At 42.6% G+C, this 25,120-nt stretch overlaps 4 pseudogenes; 3 read left to right on the forward strand and 1 right to left on the reverse strand.

Moving 5' to 3' along the window:
* Window positions 1–8,007: 8,007 nt before the first annotated feature.
* Window positions 8,008–9,777, reverse strand: LOC102714138 (annotated as a pseudogene).
* Window positions 9,778–11,515: 1,738 nt separating this feature from the next.
* Window positions 11,516–13,324, forward strand: LOC121053211 (annotated as a pseudogene).
* Window positions 13,325–17,093: 3,769 nt separating this feature from the next.
* On the forward strand, window positions 17,094–19,229 carry LOC102714418 (annotated as a pseudogene).
* A 2,031-nt stretch (window positions 19,230–21,260) lies between these two features.
* LOC102714692 lies at window positions 21,261–25,078 on the forward strand (annotated as a pseudogene).
* Window positions 25,079–25,120: the final 42 nt, after the last annotated feature.

The raw sequence follows: 25,120 nt of genomic DNA on the forward strand, positions 1-25,120 counted from the left end.
GTGAACCCATCACTTGTTTTGTTTGAGGGATGAATATGGGATGATTAGATGTGATTACCACTCCACAATGAGTTAGGTCGCGTTCGTTGTCCTATCCAAGTTAACTTATATCCTCGTTTGTCGCGCGAACGTTTTCTGAACTGCTAAACAGTGTGTTTTTTGCAAAAATTTCTATAAAAAAGTTTTTTTAAAAAGCATATTAATCTATTTTATATTTTTTAATAATTAATAGTTAATTAATTATGTACTAATCTATTACTACGTTTTCTGTGCCGGTGTAAGTTACCTCTCTCAAACGAACACGGCCTTAGTGAGGTTACCTCTCGTACTCAAAGAGATATATTAAATATTAGGATTAATATATAAATAATCTAAAATAATTAAATGTATAGTTATACATTCAAAATATTTTAAATAATTTTAATAAAATATAATGGACATATCACAATAAATATTACATATACACATACACTGCGACAAGCTTGTTCTTAATTTATGTTTCATCATAAATAAATTTATTGGTTAAACAAACATCAAATGATACATTAGCAAACAATATAAAAACTCTAGCGTAGGTCCTGGAGTGGATGTCCCACCGTTTGAGTGCGATGGCTAACCCATCCCACTCATCCACTAACCAAAAAGAGCTAGGGATGGGTTAGCTCAGTTCCAACACACACAACCCATCTACAGTAATAGATATTTGCAAGCGGGCCGTGTTCCCCGTCGTGACTGAGCATAGAGCAGGCACTCTCTCACGATCTGCCTGGAATTTGAAGAGGGGACCTCCGCAAATATTTTTTTAGCGTATCTGTTTATTATCTGCATGGCGTAGATATATTGAATGACAAATTATTTAACCCCTGCTGCAATGGGAGGCAAATAATTAAATTTTCCCAATACCGGTAATTGGCTAATGGTTCTTTATTTTGTCCCCTCGGCACGCCCAGGAAATTAATATAATGTAGCAGACTCAAAATTCTATTTTTTTCAGATAATTTTGCAAAAATATTTACCTTTAACTCTTGTTGATCATACTGGTATTTAAAGATTTTCCTCTCATAAAGTTTTTGTTTTTGATTCAATTTTGGTTTTACTAAAAAATCCTCCTAAGGACCCACATTTCGATCCACTATATACCCTATGCAGGAATTATTCTTGATTTTCCAAAAGTCCACAAAATTATTAATTTACAAATCATCTCGTCCAAATAAATCCCCAAAATCCCACACCTTGATAAAGCCCATGAACATTCTTTCTATAATTATTCTCATATTTCCGCAAAGTCCACCAAAATTCTATTTCAATAAAGGCCACTTATAACTCCTTGCATCAAATTATTCCTTTGAAATTTATATTCCTACATTCCATCCAAAGAATTTTCAAAGTTACATGTCGCTCTATCCAGAGAAATTCCTAAATTATTCCCAAATAATCCAGAAATATCCCATTCACTATAATCCTTCCAAACAAATATCTGGATAAAGTTTTCTCGTCACTTTCAGCAAAGCTTCCTTGAATTTTCCGGGAACTTAAGTCAACCAAACGCGACAAGTTGCAACTATTGTAACGGATGAGCTACTATCCACTTGATCCGTGGTACTCCATATTATATAGATAATTGTTTTGAAAAATATAATCACTATTTGGCTAATTAAAAGTATGCCATTAAAATTTTCTAACTATTCAAGATAGGTCAGTGCACACCCCTTCGTTCTGTTTAGAAATTTCTTTGACCAAATTACTAGCTACTAACTAGGTATAACAATATTCATGTTATTCGCAGCTAATACTGAAACTAACTAAGTAGCACAGAGCGTTTGCGTTAATTATATCTCATAAATTAAAAGATTATTTTTGCATGCCCACAGTAAGATACTACCTCCGTCTCTAAATATTTGATGTCATTGACTTTTTAATGCACGTTAGATGATTCGTCTTATTTAAAAAACTTACATGATTACTAACTATTTTTATATTATTTTATTTATTGTTAAGTATACTTTTATGCATATATATAACTTTATATATTTTAAAAAATTTTTAAATAAGACGAATGGTCAAACATGTATAAAAAAGTGAATTACGTCAAATATTTAGGTACGGAGGGAGCAGTATCATAAGTAAAATATATTTCTACAGCCATTCATACAGTGACATGACATGAGCAGTGGATACAGAGAAGAGAAGAGGAGAGAAAAATACATAGGATCCGTTTGTCTAATTACGGGGCCCATAAAATGGTCGTGGCGCTTCGTGTGAATGGTTGTACTACAGCCGATGCTACTTGTAGTTATTTTTTCTCACTAATTCTCCCTCCTCTATGTAAAAATAAGATAGCTTGGTGTTTTTCACAGTGTTTTTTGAGTCCAACGTATCGGACTAGAGGTGTTTAGATGAGGCTAAAATTTTTTAGTCTATTTTACATTGAATGTTTAGACACTAATTTAAAGTATTAAACATAGACTAATAAAATAATTAATTTCATAAATAAGAGCTAATCCACGAGACAAATTTTTAAGCCTAACTAATCCATAATTAACAAATATTTACTGTAGCATTGCATGAACTAATTGTGGATTAATTAGAATTAATAGATTCATCTCGCGAATTAGTCCAAGGTTATGGAATGAGTTTTGTAATTAATCAATATTTAATACTCTAAATTACTGTCCAAATATCCGATACTACAGACATTCATATTTCCCAAACACCACCTATTATACCTACCCAATATCACTCATGTTTTCAACTTATCTACGCAATAACAAATTTATCCCCCCCCCCTCCGTATTTATGTTGCCACTCTCTCGTACTTCTCCCGAATGCACGTGGTATTAGAAATAGAACTGATCACTTATATAAAAGAAATGATTAATGGCTAAGATTAAATTATACCACTGATAAAAAGTACCATAAAGAGACTCGTACTACGTCCAACCGTTGAAAATGTTGGAAAATGGAAGAAGGCGAGAAGCATGAGTACATTCCAGCTGATTAATTTGATCCAGACCATAGCGGAAGAATTTAGGCTGTCAGGCATCCGGAAATTTTTGACAAAAATGTAAAGGCAAATGATTTTTTTAAAGATAATGGATAGAAGTTGGGTCTCTGTGTCCACGAAGGAGATAATGGCACTGCCAGGGGATATCTCCGCCCTCAATTGAATCGGTCAGCACTCACTCAATCGCTTCCCTGAAGGCCTGAAGATACTGTCACTATCAAGCCAGATGGAAGAGGATTAGGGATCAAAAGTCTGAACAGGGAAAAAAGACTTTTGGATCTCCTAGATGGATGTGCAGGCTAATTATGAATTGCATAATCATCATTGGACAAGACAATATTTTTCTGTTACTGGAGTAACCATGTTCCTTTTTTCATTATAGATTTTCATTTTCACTTACACGATTTCCAATCTATAAAAGTTGCATTTCATATGGACTGGTACTCATGCATGTGCAATGCACGTCCCACAACATTTATCCTTAAACATTCCAGGTCTATGAACCTGCTATATATAATATAGTATTATATGAAATAGATATATACATATGTCACTAATGCAGTATGAAATAATTATGATTTGTTCGTACCAAGGTACCAAACAAACTCTTCCTCTGCCTGCCCACTTCCGGTTGTAACAGCCTCGTTAGCTCTTCTGCATCAACCAATTTTTTTAGTTTGTTGTTGTACTGCCAAGAAAAAATCAATCGATCTCTGTGAGAAGAAATAGAGGCTTATAACTTTTCATGTACTAATCAAGTTGTTAAAAACTAATAGTTAGCATGGATTAAAAATATCAGTTTTTTTTCATATTTTCATAAATAATGCTCCTTAATTATTACTATACCAAAATCTAGTAGAAAAGGTATATAAAGTATAACTTGTATTAGTATAGAAAACATAGCCATACTTGAAATGGACCAAAGATGCATCTGGACAAATAGAAATATATAACAAAATAGCACAAGAAAAATCCATATATTTGAACAGTTAAGAACAAAGCTTATTGTATTTTAACAACTGTCAATGGCTTTATGAAAATAATTAGAGTAAAATAAGTGATAAGTAAACATCAAAAGTGTCTAAAAAAGTATACAACATTTTCGTTAATTTTCTGTTATGAAAGCATATGTGTTTCTTGGGATAGGTTACCGTTACACAAGCTAACAAAATATTTCTATGACATCTGGCCCTTAGGAGTTCTTATAATAAATAACTAATGCATCTGAAGGGAAATAGAGAGAAGAATTAAAAAGGCTTTCACTTAGGTGAATAATGTTATTTTCTACTTTTTGCATCAAACCAATTTGTGTGGTAACAGGAAATTTAAAACTACAAAATTGACCATGAATAGTTATAGGTAACATATGGCTAGGCATGAAATTTGTATCAAGAGACAATAGTTATAGGTAACATATGACCAGCTATAGGTAACGTAGACAGTAGCCATAACTACCATATCAAGAGAATTCTTATTGCACTACATAAGTAATCAAAACCTATTAGACTATTAAAGTATCAAACTAAAGGATATGACTACACGGATACATGCTGAGACCGACTCTAGAGTGTTTCAGCGGCATTTAATCAAACACTCAGTGGGCAAAATAGAGTATGTCCAAACAATAGAAGACTTTCAACAAGTTCAAGTCACAACCAAATTGCACAAACGAAAGAAATGAATTGGAAATTTGGAATGGCAACAGAGATTGAACCCACTCAATGATACATGATTCCGTTCATTGGCGATGGAACCGTGCCGCCACCCGAGATGATGTGTCGGAACTGGATCGCGACATGACTGCAAGATCCAAGTTAGTTTGCTGCACTGTAACTAATCACGAGTAAAATGGTCTAACAACACTACACTGCAACTAAAAAAATCAACTTCATGAGTAAAACAATCCGCAACGGAAGTTGGAGTGTTGGACTAACGATTGAGCATTCACTTAAACACCTCCTTAGTAAAAAAATAAAGCAAATCCACAATCAAATAAGAACTTGCTGCTAATTGTTTAAGACAAAATTAAATAGTAAAAGTGAAGGGGAAGAGATCCAACCAAAACAAACAAACTTTTGGTGCCGGAGCCGGTCGGGAGAGTGGGCGAGGGCGTCACGGCGGACGGTAGCGGCGGCGGCGGCGGCTTGTGCTAGGGTGCCGGAGGCGGGCACCGACCGGTGGAAGGTTGGGGGCAGTCGCCGATCGGTGGGGAGCAGGCGGTGGTACCGGGGCCAGCCGGGAGAGCGGGCGCGGTGGCGGCTTGCGCTGGGCGGCTTGTTGGCGTACGGGAGAGCGTCGTGATTTTGGTGGAGGAGTCAGGGGCGATTTTAGTGGAGTCAGGGGGTGTGTCCTATGTAGTATTGCAAGAGAGAGTTATTTTAAATCATCCTGGACCATTGGATATATACATCTAACAGTCAAATGGATCGAGTAAATCCTGTGTACATTTGTTGGTGTGACCATAAAAAAATTACAACTCCTCCTTTTTATATTATTATAGATAGATTATTTTGAAATACTTTTGTAGAAAGATTCTCATCAATTTCGTAAAACTTAATTCATTCGTTTATATCTTATAAAACAGTAGCTATCACAACAATTAAAAAATCCATCGACTCCAGCTATCTAAAACATGTCTGAGTATAGTTGACCCGTCCATCATCTCAGAGGTAAATAACATCCCAAAGCAGTTACTAGTAGTGCTTACTCCCTCTTTTCACTTATTCTCATGCTTATAAGCCAAATTTTAAACTGTTAACTTTAAATTTGGAGTTGATTTTAGGATTTTTTTACCGAAGTTTATTTTTCATCTTTGGATTTTAGATCGCAAATGTCGGAGGGTAAAACTCCTATAGCGGGAAGCCGCGGGCCCCCTTTGTTGATTCGGCCTAGGGTGCGTGCGATAGCTAGGGCGTGGTCGAGAGGAGAGGGGTCGGGCCCCTTGGGGAGAGTGCGAACACGGTGATGTATACAGGTTCTGTCCACCAGACAGCATAATACCCTACTCCTGTGTTTGGCTGCTTGAGGCGTAAGGAATCGCGCTTGAGTCGGGCTTGATCGTTAGTGGCACTAAGTCCTTTGTGAGTATTTATTGTCAGTAGACAGCAAGGGGACCTCCTTGTGCAGGGACCTCCTTTTTTTCTCCTTGTGCATGGACCTCCTTTTATACTGCAAGGGGCTCCCACAGGTGAATGGACCTAAGGGAACGGAGAAGATATATATATTTTAGGGTATGTAATGTCCATCTAATCCGAGACGCACAGTGACAGCACATGTCTTTTCGTGTGTATGCCACGTCCCATCGTGCATGGAATTGTCGGTGTCTCTTCCGCATCAAAAGCATGCCATCCCTGGTCCCTTCGAATCCAAGGCGCGGCAGAGGTAGCGGCCGGTCGCTTAGAGTGTGCAGTGTTATCTCCCCTATAAAAGGAAAGAGAGGCAAAAAACTTTCCTTATTAATGGCTGATGGGACAGGACTGACACGAGCCCTAACCCTTGCCGGGGGCAGGTGCATGCCTTTGGCATGCTTTTAGTCCGCCATCATATTCGTCAGTTCTGTGGCAACTTACAGCGCCGCTCGCATGCTACATTAAATGCCATGGCAGGCACCACATGCTAGGCCTCTTGGCCCCACGTGTCGTGCAGATTGAGGGCCCGAGGGGTCGGTTTGGCCCGCCCCTCCACGAGGACGTGGTTGCCTCCTAGCCCTCGGGCCTCATCCCCGGACGGATCACGTGGGCTTGGTGTGGCCTTCCACGGATATAAGGGCTATGAGTCAATGCCAGCATCATAGTGGTTGTTTTTTTTATCGAAAAGAACATGGTCAGGCGTCGAACGACATGTTTCCTTCGTGTGGCATCCCCTGAGTCCATTTCACCGACAGCTAAGAATACTATATAAAAGTTTTATTTATAATTTTTTTCGTTTGCAAATCCATGGTTTTGCTTTTTTTTCATCAAAAAACTCAAACAATTACCCTTGGTTTTTACCTGGCATGACAATAATCTCTCCTAGTTCAATTAGCAAACTTGATCAACATGACATTGCTCACGAAACGCACAACCAAAACAGAACACTGTTTGTCCTGAACTTGTAACAAGAGCCCATCTCAAGCAAGAAAATGCCACGGGTATAGACAGAACCCGTATCTCTGCCCCTGTATTTTTCTGACTAAGTTGCTTCGAGCAGAGATTGATTCTACTGCCTGTGTTTTTTTTCCCAGCTATTTTTTATCAATTTGACCTGTGCAAACGTCGCTCATTGATTCATTCACCCTGTCTTTCTGTTTTTTCTTATGCGTATAATCCAAAATTTGAATTTATAATTTTTAATTTAGAGTTAATTTTGGTTTTTTCACAAAAACTTATTTTTCAGTCTTGTCTTTAGATTGTTAAGAATATATATATATAAGTTGTATTTACAAATTATTTTTCGTTTGCAAACGTGAAAAGTCCAAACAATCACCCCATTAATTAAAGGAACCTCTGGGCTGCACGTGGCAATTCCACAGCACAACATGAATCCCAGAAAAATAATAATAATTCTGCTTTATCCAATGCTACGTATCCTAAAAAGCATCAAAGTAAATACCATTTTCTTTACAGTGATATGATCATCTCAACCCGGGATGACAAATGGACCCACGTCAAACTCAACATTGGCCTGCACGTAGCTGGGTATCCCCTGTTCCGAGTGATTTTTGGATTCAATTTATAGGCCAGCGCATAAAGCAGTCAACGGGCCTGTTATGGGCCCAGATGTCAGCTTCCAGCCTAAATTCAGATCGGCCAGCATTCAACCACGGTCCCGTCCCAGCCCACAGGCTGAGAATACGTTAACCGCGACCAAGAGGATGGAAACGGAGGCCTCCTTAATTTGCTTCATCGACCAAGTATTTATTGCACTAATCTTCATATCTTATGGCTCTAAACAGATGAACTGGAAGTGATTGGGAGAAAGCTAGCCTGCGGATTCAAATTCACAGCATAAGTTGAGAGCAATGGATCAGAAATTCAGGATCAGGGGTAGTTGTTGGTTCATCACAGCACCAAGTGGAGAGAAGAAATCAGTAAAAAAAGAAGAAAAAGATAGGATTCGCACAAAATGGAACAAAGCAACAGGATTAATCATGGATCATTACATGAGAAATGCACTTGCCGATTCACACAGGAGATACATTGCCTCACTTTTCCCAGATCAGGTTAACCGTCGCAGCGGGCGAGCTCGAGCGCCGTCTCGAGGATGGCCACGACTTCCGAAATGGCCGGCCGCTCCTCCCACGGCAGCTGCACGCAGCGCACCGCCGTCTGCGCCACCAGTTCCGCCGCCTCCAGCTGCCTCGCCGTTGGCTCCGCGGCCGGCCGTTTGTCCAGCACATTCTGCAGCTCCCCTGCCTCAATTAGTTGCACCGCCATGGAAGTTAAACCGAAGTCATGGTATGCCCGCCCCTCATTTTGTTGAACGACATATGGTGCCCACCCTGTCAATACCTCTAGTGCGACAACACCGAAACTGTAAACGTCCGTCGTCATGTTAATAACGCCTGTCATAAGGTACTCCGGGGCCATGTATCTGAACGTGCCGCTGATATCATCCACCTGATGGTCCGGGCCTTCCCACGGGAGTGCCAACCCGAAATCCGTCAAGCGCGGCGCCCAGCTCGCATCGAGCAAGATGTTGGATGACTTGACGTCGCGGTGGATCACCGGCCGCTCCGCGTAGGACTGCAGTTACGCGATGCCCCGTGACACGCCCAGCAGTATCTCGATGCGCGTCTTCCATGACGCCATCACCGGCGACGACGACGACGAGCCATTCAGGTGGTCGTTGAGCGAACCGTTTTCCATGTACTCGTAGACGAGCAGGCGCTTCTCCCCCTCCTCCTCCTTTCTCCGAAGCCCGCGCTTCTCCTGGACCAGCACGCAGTAGCCGTAGAGTGGAACGATGTGCTTGCAGCGGATGGAGGAGAGGGCCGTGAGCTCGGCCACGAATGCTCTCCTACTCTCATATGAGTTCACAATTCCGTACTTGATGGCCACTTCCCGCCCATCATGGAGCTTTCCCATGTACACCGAACCAAAGCCACCTTGACCGATCTTTCTGGCAGGGGAAAAGTTGCTGCTCGCCTTTGTCCTTGAAAGTAAACATCTGGACCTCATAGCCTTCTTTCCAATCGATCTTTGCAGCGAGACGAGATGTTCACATAACAAAAGATTAAATAATAAGAATTCCATGTTTCGCTTGGAGCCAAGTACAAACTACAAAGTAAAACTGAAAGCTTGAGGATATACCTGGGAGGGTTGAACGGGGATTTGGGGCATTGACACAGATGCAGATGGCCCGGCCGTGTCATTTGGAACAAGAATGTTGTAGATTCGTTCGAGACGACGGGTGATGTCGATGTGGCTGATAACGGGGAAGAGGAGGAGGTACGAGTCGATCCTGCTCTGAACATCTCTGAACTTGTCAGCCTGACGACCGGCCATCACCAGCCTGTACACCGCGTTCTTCTCCTGACATTCCATCACGAGCTCGTGCACCTCCCGGAGCGTGTCGTCGAGCCCGGTCAGCCGCCGCCGCAGCACCTCCGGGTCCTGCAGGTGCTGCAGCAGCTCGGCGATGGTGAAGACGCGGCGGGCGAGCTGCTCGCACTCCTTCTTGTTCTGCTGAGCCGTCAACGCCGCCCGAATGATCATGGAGATGAGGCTGCCGACGTCCGCCCCGACCAGCTGCGCCACCGTCGCCGCCTGCCCCAGCCCTCCCCACAGCGCCATGGCAATCTCTCCAACCCGACAAGAATGAAAGCTTGCTACCAAACTGACGCTGAAGGGGGAGTCAAGGGGGAGGAAAGGCAGGTTCTGATGGCGTGACGCGGGGAGTGGAATTTTCCGGGAAATGGGTGGCAGTGGAATGAATGGACTGACAAAAGTGTTCAAGACTTCACAATGTTATGACAAATTTGTATAGGATTAGGCTGTACGCAGGGAAGAAACTCCTCTATCAGTCCTTACGGATGTGTTATTTTATTCGTTCGCTAAAATTTAAAATTTTAGCTTTAAATTGATTTTAGAGGGTTTTCATCGATATTTATTTTCTATGATTGAGTTTTAGATCGCTAAAAATATGTATAAAAAAGTTTTATTTGTAAATTATTTTTTATTTACAAATATACCATTTGATTTTTTTAAAAGAAAAAAAAACAATCAGTCAATCACCAGGCACGAAGCTGCAAGTGAACACATAAGACACGGTTACCACTGAACGTGGGGTGACATTGATGGCCACACCAACTAACTTCCCTCTCTCTTTTCACCTCTTGTCTTGGGTCGTTAATTTTGATCCAATTCTCTCGGAGCAAGCCACGACTTGACTGAATCAAGTTGGTATACCTACGAGGGCACGCACAGTACTCCTACGTAATGAGAAGCTCTAGCTCACCACGTCTCGGTCGGAGTGCATGTCCCTTCATGAGGGAGCGGTGGCTCTGTCAGAGAGAGGAGAGAGAAACCGGAGAAAAGAAAGAGAGACGCCGACGCCGAGGCTGGCCACCGCCACCGTCCGCGACCCGTCACCGGCGAGCTCCGCCCGGATCCACGACGCGCCGCCGTCCGGATCCAACGTCCTCCGCCTGCCCAACGCCTGGATCCGGCATCCGCCGCCTACCCGACGCTCGAATCTGTCACCGTCGGATTATAAATATGAAATATGAAGTTTTGACTCGTCGTGAATATATACGCTTCTTCCATCTTGTATTATAAAATATTTTATTTTAAATTCATTTATAGATCGATGCACATATATAGGATTGGTACTTGCATGCATGGAAATTTGGTTTGGTACAGTAATAGCAAGTTATAGCCAACTATTAGCTACAAATCATCTATAGTTAATCTAATAGTTAATTCAGACAGTAGTTACATACAAAACATATCCTACAGACTACACTGTTAATACCTGATTCCACATGTCATACACACATTATGTCTTAAAGTCCGTACTACAGTTGGCTATAATATATAGCTCGTTGCTTCTCTCTTTTTTTCTGTTATCTTCTTAAAATATATTTATATCTCTTAAAATATGTTTATAGCTCGCCCCGCTCTAAAGCTAACTAAGAGCAAGGCTAATAATATAGCCAACAAGCTGGCTATAAAATTTTTATAGTATTCTCTTAGCTCACCCATATACTAGTTAGCTCTTCATCATTAATGCAGGACTCACATGTCACTCTCACAGAGTTTCTTGGTTCCTGTGCCTACGCTGGCTACAAGCTTATAGCCTCTCTCCTCCATGTAAACATATAGCCAGCTTATAGCCTGCTATTATACTTGCTGTAACAGAATGTCCACGCCAACATATCCGATGAGGTCAGAGAGACTGAATATTTCTCTAACGTGGAAACCCTCTGCGTTTACTCCTGTAGTCTTGTCGATCATATCCTTGCTGTAGATTTTATGAGCTAGGAGTAGCAAGCAGCAAGAAAGCTATCCTTCCGGCGGGTTTGGCTTTGCGATGGCACTGTGGGGCGGGCTGGAGCATGCGGCGACGGCGGCACAGCTGCTCGGCGCGGATGTCGGCGGGCTCATCTGTGTGATCATTCAAGCGGCGGCAAAGGCTCGCCAAAACAAAAAGGAGTGCGCCTATCTCGCCCGCCGCGTGTTCATGATCGCAGAGCTGCTGCCGCACCTGCAGGATCCCGAGGTGATGCGCCGGCCCGAGATCCGGCGGCCGCTGGCCGGCCTCGACGACACGTTCCGGGAGGCACACGAGCTTGTGATGTCCTGCCAGGAGAAGGGCGCTGTGCAGCGGTTGGTGATGGCCGGCCGGCAGGCTGAGAAATTCAGACAAGTTCAGAGCAGGATCGACTCGTACCTCCTCGTTTTCCCCTTCATCAGCCACATGGACATCACCCGTCGCCTAGATCGAATATACAGAGTCCTGCTTCTGGACGACGCGTCTCCATCTTCAGACTCCCGGATTCATGAGCTGGTACGAATTGTTTGCTCCAGATGTATCTGCTTAAATGGATTACCTCAAAACTCATCATGCATGCTTGCTTTTTATGAGGCGAAACTTAGGAAATTATCTGTGTTTATATATCCTAGGATCACGCGGAGGAGATCGCTCAAGAGGTGGTACTCCATGTCAATGGCGGGGAAGGTCAGAAATTCACTGTAGTGGAGCTTGAGACGGCGACCAACAACTTTGCCTCTGAAAGACTAATCGGCCGAGGCGGTGTGAGCAACGTGTACATGGGAAGGCTTGCTGACGGCCGGGAGGTGGCCATCAAGCACTTCCCCCAAGCTTACTACAGATCTATCGAGGAGTTCGATGCAGAGCACACCATCCTCAGTCTCTCGCACATCCGGCACGACCATATCATCCGTCTCTTTGGCTGCTGCATGGAGATCGAAAAGATCTCGTGGTTTGTGAAAAAAAGAGTCATGAATGTCCTCGTCTTCGAGTACATGAAGAACAGCTCTCTCGACCAACACCTCCATGGCTCGCTGTCGTCCTCCTCGCCGGTGACGACGTCCTGGAGCATGCGCATGGAGATACCGTTGGGCGTGTCGCGGGCCATCGAGCACCTGCACAACCACGCCGAGCGGCCGGTGATCCACCGCGACATCAAGCTGTCCAACGTCCTACTCGACGCAGCCTGGGTGCCGCGCTTGTCGGACTTTGGGTGTTCGGTCATCTGGGACGAGAGGAAGTGTAGTCATCTGCCTATCGTCGGCACAACCGGATACCTTGACCCGGAGTACTACGCAACGAACACTGCAAAGCCGGGCATAGACGTGTACAGCTTCGGCGTTGTGATGCTGGAGGTACTGACGGGGAGGAAGCCAATCTTCGTTGATTAGACGGAGGGGAAGAAACATTTGGTTCTTTTCGCGCTGCCATTGATCGAGATCGGGGAGGTGCGCAAGGTGTTGGACAGTCGCCTGCAGGCGACGGAGCCAACGGCCAGGCAGCTCCAGGCAGCAGAATTGGTGGCCAACACTGCGGCGCGCTGTGTGCAGTTTCAGGGGAAGGACCGGCCGACCATCTCGGAAATCGTCGCCAACCTCCAAGACGCGCTTCAGCTTGTCGTTCATGGTTATCATCAGTAGCCTGCTCTAAGCTCCCTTGTCTTGACATGTAAAACTATCATAAAAAGAAAACATAAAACTAAACACATGTAAAACGGCAAGGGCGTGCAGGTACATGGGTTAATGGCTTGTATAGAAAGAAAGAGAGGGTCACCAATCTCATAAATACCAGTAAAAGATAAAAAGGATTAGAATACCTTTTACTTTATCAAATCCGAAAATTATTATTCCAGCATTATCTAGCTCCATTGTATTTGTTTATTACTTTCAAAAAGCTTAATGCAATGATCGCTCAAATATGAATTTATTTTGGGACTAAAAAAATGATAAAAATGATCTTCGTTTGGAACAAGCGAGTATATAATATAATAGTTTTTTTTACCATCCTTAAAAAGTATCTCAGGGTATAAAAAATTTTAGTACAATTTTTTTTACCACAAGGTATAATATACCTTAAGATAGCATAATTTTTACACTAAAAAGTGTAGTACTTAAGATACTTTTTAAGGATGGTAAAAAAACCTAATAATATAAACTAATAGGGTAGCACGTGTATTTGTGCAGTTAGATTTTTAGTTTCTAGTTCTATTTTTATTTTTAATCTTTTTTACTCTTCAAGCTCTAAAACCAGCTCTTGATTGTTGGCTCTTTCAGTAAACCTTTTTTAAGTGTTTTTTTATCGGACAATGGCCATTCTCATCCTACACTCGTATTAGTCCATGTTAATAGTTTCTAATAATTTATTATAACTATTTATATGATATCTAATAGATGAGAGAACGTCTGACAGCGAGTTTAGAATGTACTCTCCTATCACTAGGGTTGGGGCAGCCATGAGTCCCCCGACGATAATTTAATGCATGGCTTCTTAGGGCACGTACAAAGGTGCTTAATAGCTGACTCTCTCAATCGTCACATAAGCAAATTTGAGATATGGAGGAAAGAGAGGGAAGGAGAGAGAAAAGCTGTTGTTACGCATGACAACGGCTTAGAGTCGACTCTTAGCATTTATTTAAGGAAACTTTCTTATAAAAAGAAAACTAGTGTAATAAAATATTTTATTGCATTGATATAGAAATGACACCTGACTCTACATTTGTACGTATCATTATAAAATAGATTCTTGTTGCTGATGTGGCTTGAGATAGAGCCTACAATGGGCTCTACCATTGAACATGCCCTTATGAAAACAATTACTATCTTCGTCCCTAAATGTTTGATACCGTTGACTTTTTAATACACATCTGACCATTCGTCTTATGCAAAAAATTTACATAATTACTAATTATTTTTATATCATTTTATTTATTGTTAAGTATATTTTTATGCATATATATATCTTTACATATTTTACAAAAGAATTTAAATAAGACGAATGGTCAAACATGTTAAAAAAATTAACGGCATCAAATATTTAGGGACGGAGAGAGTATATGGGTCGCCGTCTCACTCTTATACTCTTATAGTTTTAGTTTTATAATTGAATTTGATTCATACATGGCGGGTGGGTCGCCGTCGTTGAATTGGTGACTTTTGCGCTGGCGAGCTCGATCGGCCGGCTGCCCAAATCAACAATTACGTACCTTCCCGATTGTTACTCTTGAATGCGACACATATAATTGTGCTTGTGGGCCTCGCGGCAAAGGCCGTGGCACCTTCTTCCTTATCGCCGGGTTCCTTCCTTCACGGAAAGTTTCTTTTATTTTTATATTTTGGTCTATTCCATTTTATATTGGTATGGTTCTAGCTTTGATATCACGTATTAAAAAAAATACATTTTTTATTTCCTCATAACTTATAAAACGATGGGAGATCCCCTCGAGGGTTTAAGATCCACTTCTCTCTTTTTGAACAACTCTTAGATATGGATTCTGTGTTGTTTTAATTGGGGAGGTTCGTCTTCGCCCCAATTTCTGTTCTGGTTTACATATCTTACAAATTTAGAACAACAAACTGTATTCTGGAGTAATTATTTTTGGTCAAATTGTAAGGGTATCATAGCAATCAAATTTAGAACAGCTCATGCCCTCCCTGTTTATCTCATTATCTGAAGGGTTTTTTTTATTATTTTTTGGTATAAGATGGCTTTGACTGAAGAGATAGCAATCACAGTATTATAGGATATATGTTGCGTTCTCAAGTTGCCTGTTATTATTTTGCATAAACATATTAGAACTATTTTTAGGAGATGGATTTTGTTTTGCTGGTGCATTGTCAAACCGATTGAATTCCATAGTAGAATATGTACAAGTATCGATCAAAGAAATATTAATCAAAATATAAAATACATATAATAGCGATCATGTCGGGTCAACCCCTGTTAAATGGAGCATAGAAAGTTAGATCCATAATCCATTTCACTTCAATCATTCAAAGAAGTTTGTTGGGTAAACGCTGAAGATCATATATATGAAGATTGTTGTTGTGTTTCTCTTAATTTGAGGTCGGATCTCAATGATTTCCTCTTGGTACTGTCAGATTTGACCTCGGTGATCCACTGGTGATTTGGCCACTAGGCCCTCAGGTCGGTTTGTTTCCAATTCAAATCTGGATATTCATGTTTAATTCAATATTTTTCTGATCATTTATCTGTTCAAAGGCATGTAATCTCTTTCCTTCAGTATCGGTACATGGTAATTAACTTGGTAAGTGTCAAAAGGATGTCATCAAAGTATGGCTAGTGTTCCGTATTTTAAAGAGGTTTCTAGCAGTTGTCCTGTTCTGTTTTGCATGTTGTTCTTTAATTCTCGTTGATATGAAGCTCACCTCCAAAGGCTCATCCTGTCAGTAGTCTCCTCCTTTGCATAGTGATAGACTCAGAGTCTCATGGTCCATATAAATTTAATCAAACAATATAGAAAGATGCTTGTAGGATATGATACCGGATGGTTCAGATGCATATGTAAATGATGAGTAGGGTTGGAGAGACTTTCCGATCCGATAGGGTTTTAGAACAGAAATCGAATTCAAATTCGATATCCGGGGTACGTAATTTCTGAACAAGAGTTTTGAGACTTGATTTTAGGTTAGGATTATGTGGTAACAAGAATTTGATATGCGTTTTCTCTCTTTGTTTGGGGATGTACGAATGCATTTTTCTGAGGACATGTTTTGTGAAGAGCAGCCGTGTAGGAAATTCACAATTAAGGTGGGCCAAAAGGAAAGGAGTCTAATAAAAAAGTATGTCAAGGTACCAGCACCTCACCATTTAATGCGGATATAATCCTCTAATCAACTTCTGGCAGCAACTTGTTTCCTCCTTGACTATACGTATGACTAATGAACTTTTGGTTCCACATGTAGCGACTTTTTTGAAGAGAATTAGCACGAGGTGATGCTATTTCATTGATAAAGAGGGAGAAAAGGTGTTATAGCCCCTATGGGATTAAACAGGAAAAATTAGACTAGTTTCCAATTAGAAAGTATAAGGCAACATATCTCTGAGTTTTTTGGCTCCGGCTAATGTCAGGTTCTTGCCTTCTCTTATTCTTGTCATGAGGCCAAAAGTCGTTGTCTCATTGGGGTCAAAAACGTGGCGATTTCTTTCTTTCCAGATTTTCCAAACAATTAACAGAAGAAGTGTTCGCAGTCCTTTTCGTGGAATCCCCTGCATATCGGAGGTCATCTCCCACCAATCTTGAACATTTGGCGCTGCACCCGAGTGACACATGTAGTGACTAGATGATATCCTAACAACAAAGCTTTTCCTGAAGTCAATAGGACCTGCCGTGTTTCCAAGTTGCCTGCATTTAACATAGACATATTTTATTGTCATTTTATTTCCCCGAGAGGTACTTCCATGATTCCATCACCATATAGTATATGGTTGGTCAACATAAGCGAACTTGAGCATAAAGTGATTAAGCGTAAGGTCAGAGAGATGGTGATAATTGAGTGAGACAGTGAGATTGTAAGACACGGAGAATGCAGCTAGACTCGGTTCGATTTGCCTTCTCACGGCAAGAATCGCAATATTCATCGTGAGTTTTGAGATTGCCATGGCGGTGTGGGGTGGGCTGGGGCAGGCGGCCACGGTGGCGCAGCTCGTCGGGGCCGACGTCGGCGGGATGATTTCCAAGATCATCCAAGCGGCGGCGACGGCTCGGCAGAACAAGAAGGAGTGCGACCAGCTCGCTCGCCGCGTGCTCATGATCGCCGACCTGTTGCCGCACCTGCAGGATCCGGAGGTGATGCGGCGGCCGGAGGTCCGGCGGCCGTTGACCGGGCTCGACGACACGCTCCGGGAGGCTCACGAGCTGGTGACGTGCTGTCATGGCAGAAGCGCAACCTACCGCTTCGTGATGGCCGGGCGGCTGGCTGAGAGGTTCAGGGACGTGCAGAGCAGGATCGACTCGTACCTCCTCGTCTTCCCCTTCATCAGCCACATCGACATCACCCGTCGCCTCGATCGAATCTACAACGTTCTCTTTCAAATGACACAGACGGAGCATCTTCATCCTCAGGCTCACACACAACCGGGCCATTTTCATCTGCCGACTCCCCGTCTGATCATGTGCAGCTGGTACAACACTGTTCATCGCTCTATGCTTAACAGTTTAAATAGAATAATTCATAGTAAGGGTAGTAAGGGGAAAGTATTCTGATCCCTCGAGGGGATGTCCCCTCGTCTCTTGCATGTTATTTAAATAGTCATCAAAAAATTTGAAACAAATTGTGAAGGTAGATTAATATAAAATATATCACTACACAAACATATAAGTTCAAATATGACTTCTACAATCCATACTAAAAATAACAAATTGAACTCTGAATATATACGTATAATCCCAGTCATATTTGTTATTTTTGCTATGTAGAAATCATATTTGAACTTGCATGTTTATGTAGTGATATATTTTATATTAATCTATCTTCATAATTTTTTTTAAACTTTTTTATGATTATTTAGATAGCATGCAATAAACGAGAGGATATCCTCTCGAAGGTTTAAAATCCACTCCCCATACTAAGTGAGATGTTCGCACAGGTTTCACAGGAGGTTGTATTCTATGGAGACGGAGCCGAGGAGTTTACCCTGAAGGAGCTCATAGCGGCCACCAACAAATTCGCGGAACAGATCGGCAGAGGCAGCTTCGGCAATGTGTACAAGGGAGTGCTTGCCGACGGGCGGGAGGTGGCCATCAAATCCTTGGGCAAGGCATCTCGCCATGGCTGGAGGTCTCTCTTGAGGGAGCTCGACTTCCTCTCCCGTCTCCGGCACAAGCACATTGTTCATCTCCATGGTTCCTGCGTGGCGAGGCAGAAAAGGAGCCTTCTATCTCTCCGGAGAAAGGATGTGAAGCAGGAGGAGATGCTGCTCGTCTACGAGTACATGAAGAACGGTTCGCTTGCCTACAACCTCCACGGACACCCGTCGTCTTCATCGTCGCCGGTGATGTCCTCCTGGAAGACGCGCGTCCAGATACTGCTGGGCGTGTCGCGTGCCGTCGAGTACCTGCACGACCACGCGGTGGTTATCCACCGGGACATAAAGCCGTCCAATATCCTCCTCGACGCGAGCTGGGCGCCGCGCCTGACGGACTTCGGCGTGGCGGTGAACTGCGACGAGGCGAGGCGGCGAAACATCCCCGTCTACGGCACGCCCGGATACATGGACCCGGAGCTGTTCATCACAAATCTCCCGTCGCTGAGCAGCGACGTGTACAGCTTCGGGGTTGTGATGCTGGAGGTACTGACGGGGAAGAAGACGATCTTCCATCGGCGGCGGGGAGAGGACGACGACGAGGGCAGCGACATCCCCACGAGCTTGGTAGCCTTCTCGCTGCCGATCATCGAGGACGGCGAGCTGGGGAAGATGCTGGACAGGCGCCCGGCGGCGCCGGAGCAGCCGATGGCGAGGCAGCTGGAGGCGTTGGGCATGGTGGCGGAGACGGCAGCGCGCTGCGTGCGGCTGCAGCGGAAGGACCGGCCGGCGATATCGGAGGTCGTGGCCATACTCGAGGCTGCGCTCAAGCTCATCCTTTGTGATGAGTAGCACTGTTTCGACGGTTTGAGCGGATGCGGATGTCGTGATTGTTACTCTTTTTTTCCGTCGAATAGAGTAAGTGTAAGGTTTTTTGTAAGGAAAAAAAATTGGTGATTACAATAAGTTCGTGACACCAGTTTACATCCAAATTCCAATGGTTTCTTAATCCGATAATATTTTATCTTTTATTTTTTTTATCAACAAAAGAACCCAGCCAATCTTATCAGCTTACACCTCTGTTTCATAGTTATCTAGGACTTTAAATAATAAATCTATTATATATATAAAGTAATAAAAAAGAAGCATCACGTTAGTTCTTGTGCGTTAGAAAATCCTACATTAATCGAGAGATAATAAGAAAAATAGAAAAACAGAAATATATTAGGACTTAAAAACGGAAAAAAAATCTATCTATCTATTATCCGAATAGAAATCCACAGCTGCTTATAACAGAAACATGGGAGTCGGACAAGTAGTTGCATGCATATGGATTTTTTTACCACGGGAGTTAGACAAGTTGTTGCATGCATAACGATTTTTTTTACCTGAAAATTGCATGGGTATTGTTTTATCACTGTTGGAAAGCAAACGGATGACAAGATTCTGCATAAAGGCTTTAATACAGTTCCAAACAGAATAAATTTAAGTAAACTTTAATCATATATTGAATCTAGCTGCAAAATCATGCCACGAAGGCTTCAATAAATACATATCCAAATCGGAATAAATTTGAGTAAACTTTAATCATATATATATTGAATCTAGACACACAAAAAATATCGAGGGAAGAGTCCATCTATAAATACAATTTGGAAACATCTAGAATCCGATTAGAAATAGAATTATGGAATTAAAAATAAAGAAATATAATATAAAATAGTCTAGGTGTAAATACAGTTTAGAAAAATCCAAATTTTAAATTAATTTTTTTTAAATAATTGATATAGAGAGAAGAGTCCATCTATAAATACAGTTTAGAAACATCTAAAATCTGATTAGAAATGCAATTTTAGAATTAAAAAAATAATAATATAAAAGAGTCCATGTTGTCAATATAATTTAGAAAAATCTAAATTTCAGATTAAAAATTTTAAAATAATATATATTGAGGGAAGAGTCCATGTTGTAAATAATGTTCCATGTGAAAATATTTAGAAAAAATTACTTTCGAGTTAACTATTAAAAATTAAATATTATCGAGACAAGAGACCCTATATAATAATGCTAGACGCACAATCTATGTGGGCCACCACGCTAGTTTATATAGATATTAGTAAATCTAGACATATATATATTTATATATAAATAATAAAGTTACACTTAGACAAAACATAAATAATATAAAACGGATTGAGTCCGTGTTTTCAGGAAGAAAAAGAATCCCCACGAGCCAAGGAAATTCAAGGATGGTTGTCCGGCCTATACTTTACTGCTATCAGTTGTGGGTTGGCGTCTTGGCAGGCCGTGAGCCCACAACGACCTGATCATTGGCCACCAGCCCACGACTAGAACTTACGTCCTTTTTCCCTGGCTTCCTATGAAAACAAACTTTATAATGTGGGCCGCCCTCTCACTCTCGCCAACGCTTGTCACAACTCACAATCTAAAAAGAGCTCCATGAAACGGGGCTTTTTGATTCACTCATGGCGGGTTTGGTCGCCGTCGTTGCGTTGGCGACTTATGCGCCGGCGAGCTCGGCCGGCTGCCCCCATCAACACCACCTTCCTTCCAGACTTTTGCTCTTGAATGCGACATAGTGTGCTCGCTGGAATTGCCGCGGCAACTCCGTCGTTCTCTACGGCTTCTCCACGTCAGGGCAGGGGGAGCGGAGCTTTGCGCTTCAGATGTTCGATGAAATGCCTCGCCGCAAGCTGACAAAGAAGACGCGTATTCTACTCCGCGGGAATCGACGCACAAAGGTCACGGCGGCAATTTCCCGGCTCTTCGTCCCCCCGCCTCTTCTTGTCTTCTCACATTCTCAGACTACACTACTTCGCGAGCTTGACTGCTTGACGCGCATGTCCGAAGTCAACCCCACCAACCCACCTTCCTGCTTAAAAAAAAAAAAAAACCCACCTTCCAAGGTGTCTCAGGCCCTTACGTCACCTCTGTTTTTTCCTTTCCCTTGCTCTGCTCCATAAATCCCATGGAATGGGCTTGACGCTGTCTTCTTCGCGTCGTCGTCTTCATTGGTCTATCCGAGCACACTGCTTGCCGTCCACTGAACGCACAAACTGATTTCAGGTATACTGTGCTTTCTTTTTTACTGTGTGTTCTTGAATCATCCTACTCCTCAAAATAATATCTTTCTTTTTCATATTTCTGACTATAGTTTGATCTCATGCTCATGTCAATTCATTTCCCTGGCAGGCAAAAGCTAGCGATTAGCACTTGAGCGAGAGCAAGCAGCTGGTTGAGTTGATCAGAGGTGAAAAGGCAGTGAATCCATGGCGCATCTACAGTGGGACGGCATGGAGAGAGTGGCTACGATTGCGCAGCTGACGGGAGTGGACGCGCTGGGGCTCATCTCAACGATCCTGCAGGCGGCGCAGGCGGTTCGCCGGAACAAGGAGACCTGCCAGGAGCTGGTGCAGGAAGTTCAGCTGATCCGCGACCTGCTGAGGATGCTGCAGGACCCGGAGATGATGCGCCGGGAAGAGATTGTGAATGCGCTCAATGGGCTGGAGAACGCTCAAGGAGGCGTATGCCCTCGTCGCCTCATGCCGGGACTGCTCAGCCATGTACCGCTTCTTCATGGGTTGGAAGCAAGCAGACCAATTCCGTCGCGTCAAGAAGAAGATAGGCAAGCACCTCCGTTTCTACCCCATGATCAGCCATGCCGACCTCACCTGTCGTCTTGAAAAAATCGCCAACAGTGCTGCCTTGTCAACATGCTCATCTCAGGTATATTTGAATATTTCCTCATGTTCACCGGTCCCAATCGCAGGCATCTGTTCCAATGTACCGGTAAACTTGACTATATCATGAGTTCTGGACTTTGGTCTTTTGAGCTCCTTGTTCTAGTACTCCACTTCTTATGTTGTGTAAGATTTTTTTACATTGTTTCAGGATGCGCAAGAGGTCTTGGCATCATCATCTACCAACCACCCAGAACCTGAACTTAGGTCAGATATAGTAGCAATATGATTTCTGTTTTGTTACCTTTGTGTCGACACATTTTGAGAGTTTTTTGCTGGGGTACAGTGTTTTTTCAGACTGTGCTCTAGTTCAATAAATTGATCTGGCTATTCTGTTGGTGTTTGATGTTTACTGCTCATGTCCTGTCATGTAAATTTTAGGACAACTTTTATATGGAATTTTTTTTGCAAAAACCATTGTTTAGCAATTTGAGAAGTGTACACACGGAAAATAAAATATTGGTGGGGAAGAGAGGGTAAAGAACTCGGCCTAAGTTAACTTTGAGGGCTATATTTTGTAAGTTGCATATGACAATTTTATACGGCAATAGTTTTTTTGTCAATATATTGCTATATATATGTATATATATGCACTGTAATTTCTTTGAAGTTATTTGTATGTGTTGCTCAGAATAATTTCAACTCGTTCTACCGATGATCATTTTTTTTATAATTTTCTTTTGATATTCTGTAATCTTATAATCTTATGAGTCTGAGAAACATATCATTTATTCTGAAAAGCAATCAATCTATTGTCCAATGCTATTTCAGGGCTGAAGAGGTCTCTAGCGAGTTTGAGAAACCCCCAATGTTAACCCAGTCTATTAATGATGAGGAACGACATCGAGCAGGTATTCTTTCAGCTTCATTTACCTTTAAAGGGTTGGGGGTTGGGACCATACTTTGTAACTCTGATATTTTTCTAAGGAAACTTTGTAATTTCGATTTTGCCTTTGTCTTGTCAAAGCAAATATTCTTGCAAATCAATAAGTCATCTATAAAACAATGTTGAATCGACTTTCTTTCTCAGCTCACCAGGATGCAATGCAAACATCATCAAGGAAATCAAGGTCTTGGTGGCATGATGTCGTATCCTCGAAAAAGGTACAATTTGGATTAGCCCTGCTCATTCGTCCAAATTAGGAATTTAGGATGCCCCTGAAACTGAATTGCTCTAATTTTTATTCGGGGTAATTTTAACGTCCTTAAAAACGTACCATGAGGTACATAGGTATCTTAGGCCGTGTTCGGTAAGGGCATGGATAAGTTAACTTATCTGACGCGGAAAACATAGTAATATTAATTATTAAAAAAATATAAAATAGATTAATATGATTTTTTTAAAAAACAACTTTCCTATAGACAATTTTTGCAAAAAATATACCGTTTAGCAGTTCGGAAAGCGTGCGCACGGAAAACGAGGGGGTAAGTTAACTTGTCGCCCTGGCGAACATGGCCTTAGTGTAAACATTGGTAACTCTAGGTACATAGTACCTGAAAATACCAAAACCTTATATTAAAAGTTAGGCAATTTTACTATTTTTGACAAGGTACTTCTAGGTATAAAAAATTACACTCAAAATTTTAAGACCTTGGGATTTTATACTAGTGAATGTGGTATGTCCAGTTTTTTTTTTTAAGTACGGTAAAGTTGCTCATAAAAAATTAATATTTCAAACCACTTAAACAGCTTTCTTGCTCACTAGTACTTGTTTATTATAATATTAATGAAATTTGGGTGGTCAATCTTTGTCTATCCTGGCCAAAAAAAGGTATCTCCAGATACTTTTTTATGAGTCGTAAAACTTATCGTCTGCTAATAACCATGCATTGATGGTTTGAATCTTTGTCTTGTAGGCTAAAGGTGCAGCGACATCACATAAGTTGCCCCGTGCAATCGAGCTGTTCACTTTTGCAGAGCTCGCGACGGCAACCATGAACTTCGCCCTTGAAAGGAAGATCAGGGATGACGGATTTTCTCGTGTGTACAAGGGAGTGCTTCCTGACGGGCGGGAGGTGGCCATCAAGCGTCAAATGGCGAGCTCCTCTTATGATAGGTGGGTGGAGGAATTCCGTGCAGAGGTTACAAATCCACTCCCTTCTCCACCACAAGCACATCGTCCGCCTCATTGGATGCTGCGTTGTGGAGGAACGCCGTCTATCGTTCGGGAAAAAGAACGAGGAGGAGCTGCTCGTCTTCGAGCATATGAAGAACGGTTCACTTTTCGACCACCTGCATGGTCCATCGCCATCGTCCTTCTCCTCACCGGTGACGGCATCCTGGAAGACGCGCATCCAGATACTGCTGGGCCTGTCACGCGCCATCGACTACCTGCACTCCTATGCCGTGCCGGCGGTTATCCACCGTGACATCAAATCGTCCAACGTCCTGCTCAACTCCGGCTGGTCGCCGCGGCTGTCAGGCTTTGGCTTGGCGGTTAGCAGCGACGAGGCGGAGTGTGGCCACATTTCTGTCTGTGGCACGATGGGATACATTGATCCGGAGTTTGTGTGCACAGGCACTCTGAAGCCGACAAGTGACATTTACAATTTTGGCGTTGTGATGCTGGAAGTCTTGACGGGCAGGAAACCATTTTCTCACTGGGAGGAGGAGGACAATGAAGATTGTGACTCCACGATTTTTCTCACCTCCGCGCTGCGGCTCATCGAGGCTGGGGAGCTGCGGAAGGTGCTGGACAAGCGGCCGGCGGCGAAGCCAACGCCGAGGCAGTTGGAGGCGGCGGAACTGGTGGCACGCACAGTAGCGCGCTGCCTGCAGCGTGAAGGGAAGGATCGGCCGGCCATGTCGGACGTCATGGCCGACCTCCAGGGGGCGCTGGAGCTCGTATGCTGCGACGAGCTGGAGCACGTCCGAGCGGATGACATGGAGTCCGTTCCACCGGACGACCACGACGTCAACGAGGACGAACCTGTCCCAGTGGAGGAGCTCTTGCGATGAGTAGCACGCTCTGGGGATGCATAAAACTGTTGTTACCTTTTAATGGAAAACATAGCTTTGCTGCTATGTTCAGTAACTAGCAGATTTACACGTCCTGTTTTATGTGGAACTTATTTAGGTTTGATATGTATTTTATTTAATTTTTGTTTTCATAGATTATAT

This window comes from Oryza brachyantha, chromosome 11, assembly GCF_000231095.2.
Source record: "Oryza brachyantha chromosome 11, ObraRS2, whole genome shotgun sequence".
NCBI classification, from domain to species: Eukaryota; Viridiplantae; Streptophyta; class Magnoliopsida; order Poales; family Poaceae; genus Oryza; species Oryza brachyantha.